We start from the raw sequence: 6,855 nt of genomic DNA, 5'->3' as shown, positions 1-6,855 counted from the left end.
CTGTCTGCAGTGAAGCCAAAAACAAAACTTAGCTTAAAAGCCTAACTAGAGGGGGGATCTACATCTATATTTTGCCCTCCTCTTGCTGCATCCTTGCTCTGCCCTCACCCCACCTCAGTCTCTGGCTTATTGACTTGGGAAGGTTTACAGGTATGTGAATAGGGAGTACACAGGAGCCTTAAAAGAGCAAAACAATCAGCTGGCCTTCACAGCATAGCAAAATAGTGTAGTCTGCAACATTTGCATTACTGCATGGAACTCAGCTTATAACTAGGACAGAGAAATAAAAGGAAATCTCTCTCTAAATCTCAGACAGCAATAAAAACCTGACATAGATTCTACTCCTTTGTTGCTCTATCCTAAAGTAAAAGAAAAAAATAGGTTTTGGTTGGAGGTTTACTATGACTGTTTAATGGTATTTTCAGGAAAAATTAATATTCCCTTTTTTTATAGGGAATTTTGGTTAGAGGCCCCCTCCCTGCATAACTTTCATATTTTCAACCGTTACCTTACTAAAAGTTGTAATTTCAGATTTGTGCTGCAGTGTCAACATTATTGTTAAGTGACCCCATTCTTGGCACAATAGCTTGGTAAGTATAGAATTTGGTGTTCTTACGAAATGGGATGGTGATAGCTGCAGCATGCATTGTTAAAGTGCTCCTAAATCCACAACAGTAAAATCAGTCTATATATGCAGTAAAGCATGCTTGTTATGCTCACTCTGGAACCTAAAGGGGTTAATACTCGGCATTGTGTAAAAAGGCTGTTTGATCCTGTCTTCTCTAATCCTCCCCTTGTTCCACTGTCCATTTCTGATAGAACAGAGGCTAGGGGACAAGCTGCACATGTTAAGTTTGGTGTGTATTGCTAGAGAGTTTTTGGGAGAGTGCATGTGGTCAGCACAGGGCCAATTAGCACTGTCCAGACAGAGGGTCAAGGGTCCTGCAGCCTTATAGGACATTAACCACTTGCCGACCGCCGCAAGTACATATACTGTGGCGGTCAGCCCCTCCTGGGCAAAGTGACGTACCGGTACGTCACTCGCCCACGAGCCAATTCTCGTTCCCTGACATCCCCGTGCGAGTGACCGGCGGCTCCAATGTCCGCTGGATACTCGCAATCTCCCGCTGAAGAGGGATTAAGGCAGGCGGCTAATGTAAACAAAGCCGTCTGTCATTCTCCCTGGTGTAACTGCAGAGACTATACGATCCTGCTATGTAGGATCGTATGTCTCTGTGGTTACATCACAAGCCACGCTCCTTTACAGTTAGAATCACGCCCTTAGGGACACACTTAACCCCTTGATCACTAATAAAGTTAACCCCTTCCTTGCCAGTGTCATTTTTACAGTAACAGTGGATATTTATAGCACTGATTACTGTAGTAATGTCACTGGTACCCCCAAAGGTGTCAAAAATGTCAGTTAGGGGTCCGATCTGTCCGCTGCAATGTCGCAGTCCCGCAAAAAGAAATCGCAGATTGCCGCCATTACTAGTTAAAAAAAAAACAATAAAAATGACATAAATCTTTCCCGTAGTTAGTAAACGCAATAACTTTTGCGCAAACCAATCAAAATCCGCTTATTGCGATTTTTTTTACTAAAAATATGTAGCAGAAAACAAATTGGCCTAAAATGTTAGAAAATTTTGATTTTTTTTTTTTTTTTGAGAATTTCATATAAAAAAATGTGAAAAATATTGTTATTTTTTCAAAATTGTCGCTCTTTTTTTGTTTATAGCGCAAAAAGTAAAAATCGCACAGGTGATCAAATACCGCCAAAAAAAAGCTCTGTGGGAAAAAAAGGACGTTAATTTAATTTGGGTACAGCGTCGCATGACCGTGCAATTGTCCGTTAAAGTCACGCAGTGCCGAATCGCAAAATAGGCCCTGGTGTTTGAGCAGCCAAATCCTCCGGGGCTTAAGTGGTTAGGAGGAGAATATAAACCATCTCCTGATAGAACAGAGGCTATGGGACAATCTGCACATGCTCAGTTTCCTGTGTATTGCTAGAGAGTTTTTTTTTTTTTTGGGAAAGTGCATGTGATCAGCACAGGGCCAAAAAGCACTGTGCAGACAGAGGATCAGGGGTCCTGCAGCCTTATAGGACAGTCTGAGGAGAATGAAAACTCCTCCTAAAAGCTTTAGGCCCCTTTCACACTTGTGCGACTTGTCCTGCGATTTGGGATTGTAAAGTCATATGACAAGTCGTACTCCATGATTTCCAAGTACCATTCATATCTGTGCGACTTCAAGTCTCAACAACTTCAAAGTAGTCCCTGTGCTACTTTGGTCCGACTTTGATGCAATTTGAGGTCCATGGACCTCAAGATTACACAGGCATTACTTCAAGTCCAGTCAAAATCGCAGCAAAATTGTGGTGAAAAATTGCGGCAAAATTGTGCGACTTTTAGGTCACACAAGTGTGAAAGGGGCCTTAACCAGACACTGATAGAAGTCACAAGACTGCTCCCACTGCTGATGAAAAAAGGTATTTAGCAGTTTATATGTACTAAAACTATTGCATTTCCATGTTCTGTGTACTGTGGGAGATCAGATTTAGTCAATGCAGGCTCCTGGGTTTATTACCACTTTAATCCTGAACTTAAATTACACTAAAATTGCAGCCATTGTCCAAGAGGGGCACTGACATGGATTATTTGTTATACAATGCTTCTCTGAAATGCTTCTGAATGAGAAAAGGTCCTTGATAATTTAATGAAAAACATTAGAATAAAGTAAAAAAAAAAAAAAAGAAGAATATTTAAAAAAATATACCCATTTTAAAAATAATAAAAACAAGCTAATTAGATATCATTTTGTTAGTTAGAATTCCCTGCGCACATCACTGTAAAAATACTATAAAAAAAACTGTAAAAAAGAAAACTCTAACAATAAGAGCTAATTATTTAGGCATATCAGTGAGAATACTACTAAAGAGCAAACACCATCAGATCCACCTTGTTATTATATTATACTTTGAGACTCCACGTGAGGTTATTCAAAACAGCACAATGCTCATTTCTGTGTATGAAGACATTTTGTTCTGTTCATCTTTTCATTAAAGAAATGTCCCATAGCTTTAATAATGATGGGTACATCTGAATAACATTACGCCATTATGCCAGCATTTGCATATGCTGTAGACTAACTGTACTATAGCTACAATATCTGATGAAATCTAAAAACAGCAATCATACAATACTGCATTTTAGATTATAACATCAGATGCCTTTTCATAAGTTTCACTACAATTTCCAGAGTGACATGGAAAAAAAGACATTGTTTTCAATAGAGCTTGTTAACACTAATGCGAGGTACACATGGGCCAAAAATTGGCCAAAAATTGTACTTTTGTCAGGAAGCGGCCAAGTGTAAAGCTCCCTGTCCGACAGAAGCAGATCTTACGACTGGCTTCTGTCAAACGGGTATGCTGGAAAACCAGCATCTGATCTGATCAGCGCTAGTACAGATCAGCATCTGATCTGATCAGCGCTAGTCCAGAGGATGTTAGTACAGCGATCTGTGAAACTAAAGGCCCGTACACACGTGCAGATTGTCGGCGGAAAAGATTCGGCCGACGACCGATCGGCCGATTTTCGGCTTGTTAGTATGATGCTTCCGACAGCCGACAGCGCACTTTCGGCCGAACAGAATCTGTCGTGCAAGCATTAAAATTTTTGTTGGCCAACACCAGAACGGCCGATTGTTCGCCAGTCAGTACAGAATTCGGCCGACAGACAGCAGATTTGCAAGACTGGGCATGCTCAGAAAAGAAAAAACACAGGGAAAGTTAACCATCACATGACATCACTTCTGCAGTCGGCGGACAAAACTTCAGCAGACACGACAGCCCGGGGACAAAAGACGGCCGATCGGTCGGCCGACGATCGGTACGTGTGTACGGGCTTTATAGTAAGTGCCAGGCTTAAGGCTTTACATAACAGTGTAGTGTTAAATTGCTATATACTGGACTAAGTATAGGTAAGCCAGCATTTCAATATTAACTCAATAATACAGTCCCCTATCATCAGTCCTATTCTTCCTTTAAAAGTTACCCACTCACCCAGTCCTGTCACCCTTAATGCATGTAAAGGGGGAAATTTTGTGTTTATCACAATCCAGGTGTCCGGGGTTTCTTCCTTTCACACTGTGTTCTTCCCTTCCAGAAGTAATATTAAAAAATAGAGGAAAAAACCACATAGTGAAATACGTTCTAAAGCTAACCACAATGTACTGATAAGAGATTGTGCTCACATTTATTGTGCCAATACAGTGGAACAATTAGTCTTCACCCTGTGGTTTTTCCACAAGCCAATATACTCTTAACAAACGATGTTGCCCTAAAGTCCAAAGCAAAATCATACAAATCCCAACTCTCTCTCAGATCTCCTTCTTAGACTTTATTGTTCATCGCTTCCATTTTTTCCACAGTTAGTACCCCAAAAAATAAAACTTTATAGTGTATTATACTAAACCTAAACTGTATAAATAACTAAACAATTGTGCTCACATTTTTTGTGATCTTCTAGTGCAACAATCACCATGTGTTTCCCCCACCATGTGCCACATCCCACATGTTAATATACGGTAACCACGGGCAATGTTTCTAAATTTCGGAACTTTCTTTGTCCTCAAGATGGCGTGGCCAGTTATGCCCGATCTAGCTGTGACTTGTTTTGTACAGGTTGCACAGAAACAGTCTGGGAGATGTAGTTTTAGAGGAGGATTTAAATTATAGCCGTCTCTGTACCACAACTACAAGACCCATAAACACCTGGGAGCAGGAGTGGGCAGACATAAGCAAAAGCCTGGGAAAGAGCAGGGGAAGTTGGGGGAAGCGCACCAACCAAACAGTAGTAAAGAAAGCTGTGCTGTGCCGAGCCATGCAGTTCTAACTGTGCCCAGAGAGAGAGTCCAGTTGGACCGTTGGGCGATGGGACCAGGAGGCTGAACTGGAAAGTGAAGGTAGCAATACCAGGACATCTGCACCCAGAATCGCTGTGAGAGTCACCATCGCATAGGCTGCCAGTTTGTTGTACCACTGAGTAGGCCAAACATAATCACCATACATCACATCTGCTGCAACCAGACAACTTGCGAGAAAGGAATCGGGTGAGAGGGTCTCTGACCCATATTCCAGTTATAGCCGCATGCTAACTCTTTTTTCATCCCAGACATATTAACGAGGCATTCCCTATCCAGTGACATTCTTTACTAAGAGATTTATCACACATGCTTTAGCATCTCTTGCTAATCCACGGCTGTCAGATCCATACATAGATCATAAGACCGTTAGTACTTCAGAATGCTGACTATGTTCTGCTTTCCACCTGGCATATTATTAATGTGTTTTTTACATGTAGCCAATAAAGATTCTTGGAGCGTACTGGGTGCCGGCTTAATTCTATTATAGACTACTTTGCTTAAGTGTGGGAACACTTTTGCCAGAGCACTGGTCTTCAGCCATGAGATGCTGAGTCTGCGGTTGAGCGTGGGTATTGTGTATTCATTTCCTTTCCACCTGACTCCCATTGTTACATAACATTCTAGTCTCGTATACCCCAGCTGCTACCATTGGGCTTGTTCCACTCTTTGCACCTGCTGCAACAAAGGTTTCATATCTGCTGAGCGCAACTCAGATACTGCTGTTGAACGACACCCTTTGATTCATCCTCATCACCCTGTGTGCCAATAGACTTAAAGAGCCCCAATGTAGCCGGCAGAATTTCATCATAAAAGACTTGGTTGAGTCATTCTATTTCTAAGTGCAGAACTGGGTCTCTATTGCAGAGTTTAAAATTTAAGGCTTTAGCCTTTTTGTTTGAGAGCTCTCAAGTGACTTAGCCTGCTCTATCGCTTTGCAATTCTAATTTGGTCAGTTGCGGTGTAACATCTTATGGTACCATTTATGCTCCCTATATCACAGTACATGCTGGGTTTTGACTTTAGAGGTACCTCTGTGAAGTACACTGTATTTTTTGTCTGTTATATTTGTGTGTACTGATTTTTGTGTACCAGTCTGCTTTGTTATATTTGTGGCCTTAATCTGCCAATATAATCTGCTTATATTTTTCAAAGGGTGGCGTGCATAATTCGTGTGTGTCCGCTGGGTGTTTTCAGACAAGGACATTTTTTTGGCAAGCTAACTGACCTCCACTTTGCCATTTAAGCTGATTTAGCTAGGGTTGATTTACTAAAGACAAATAGACTGTGCACTGTTCAAATGTATTTGTGCTCTGCAAGGGAATTTGCACCAGAGCTTAGTAAATGAGGGGAAGCTCTGCTGACTTCTATCACTCAATTCTACTAACATAGTTACATTGTTACATATTCAGTCTGGTTGAAAAAAAAGACACAAGTCCATCTAGTTCAACCAATAGGAAAAAAAAAACCACAAATGGAAAACCTTCATATACACAATCCTTTACCCACAGTTGATCCAGTGGAAGGCAGAAAAGCCCCAACAAATCATGGGCAGCAATTTGGCTAGGGGGTTAGCACTTCTGTCTGGCAGTAATAGGGTCATCGGTTCAAATCCCAACCACAGCACAGTTTCCTGGTGTTTGCATGTTCTCCCTGTGTGGGTTTCTTCCCACACTTCAAAGACATGCTGGTAGGTTAATTGGCTCCTACCTAAATTAGCCCTTGTATCTGAGTTATCAATATTAGATTCTAAGCTCCTTGAGGGCAGGGACTGATGTGAATGTACAATATATAAAGTGATATGTAAATTGGTGGTGCTATATAAGTAGCTGTAATAGTGATCCAGCGGGGGAAGTAAATCAAACCCAAAAATGTAACATATTGCAGCTTAGCAATCATTCGATGTGGTGGCTGCATTCATTTTGTTAGGCT

This window comes from Pelophylax lessonae (genome assembly GCF_965119305.1).
Source record: "Pelophylax lessonae genome assembly, chromosome: 4".
In the NCBI taxonomy this organism is placed as follows: Eukaryota; Metazoa; Chordata; class Amphibia; order Anura; family Ranidae; genus Pelophylax; species Pelophylax lessonae.
This window is presented reverse-complemented; position numbering follows the sequence as displayed.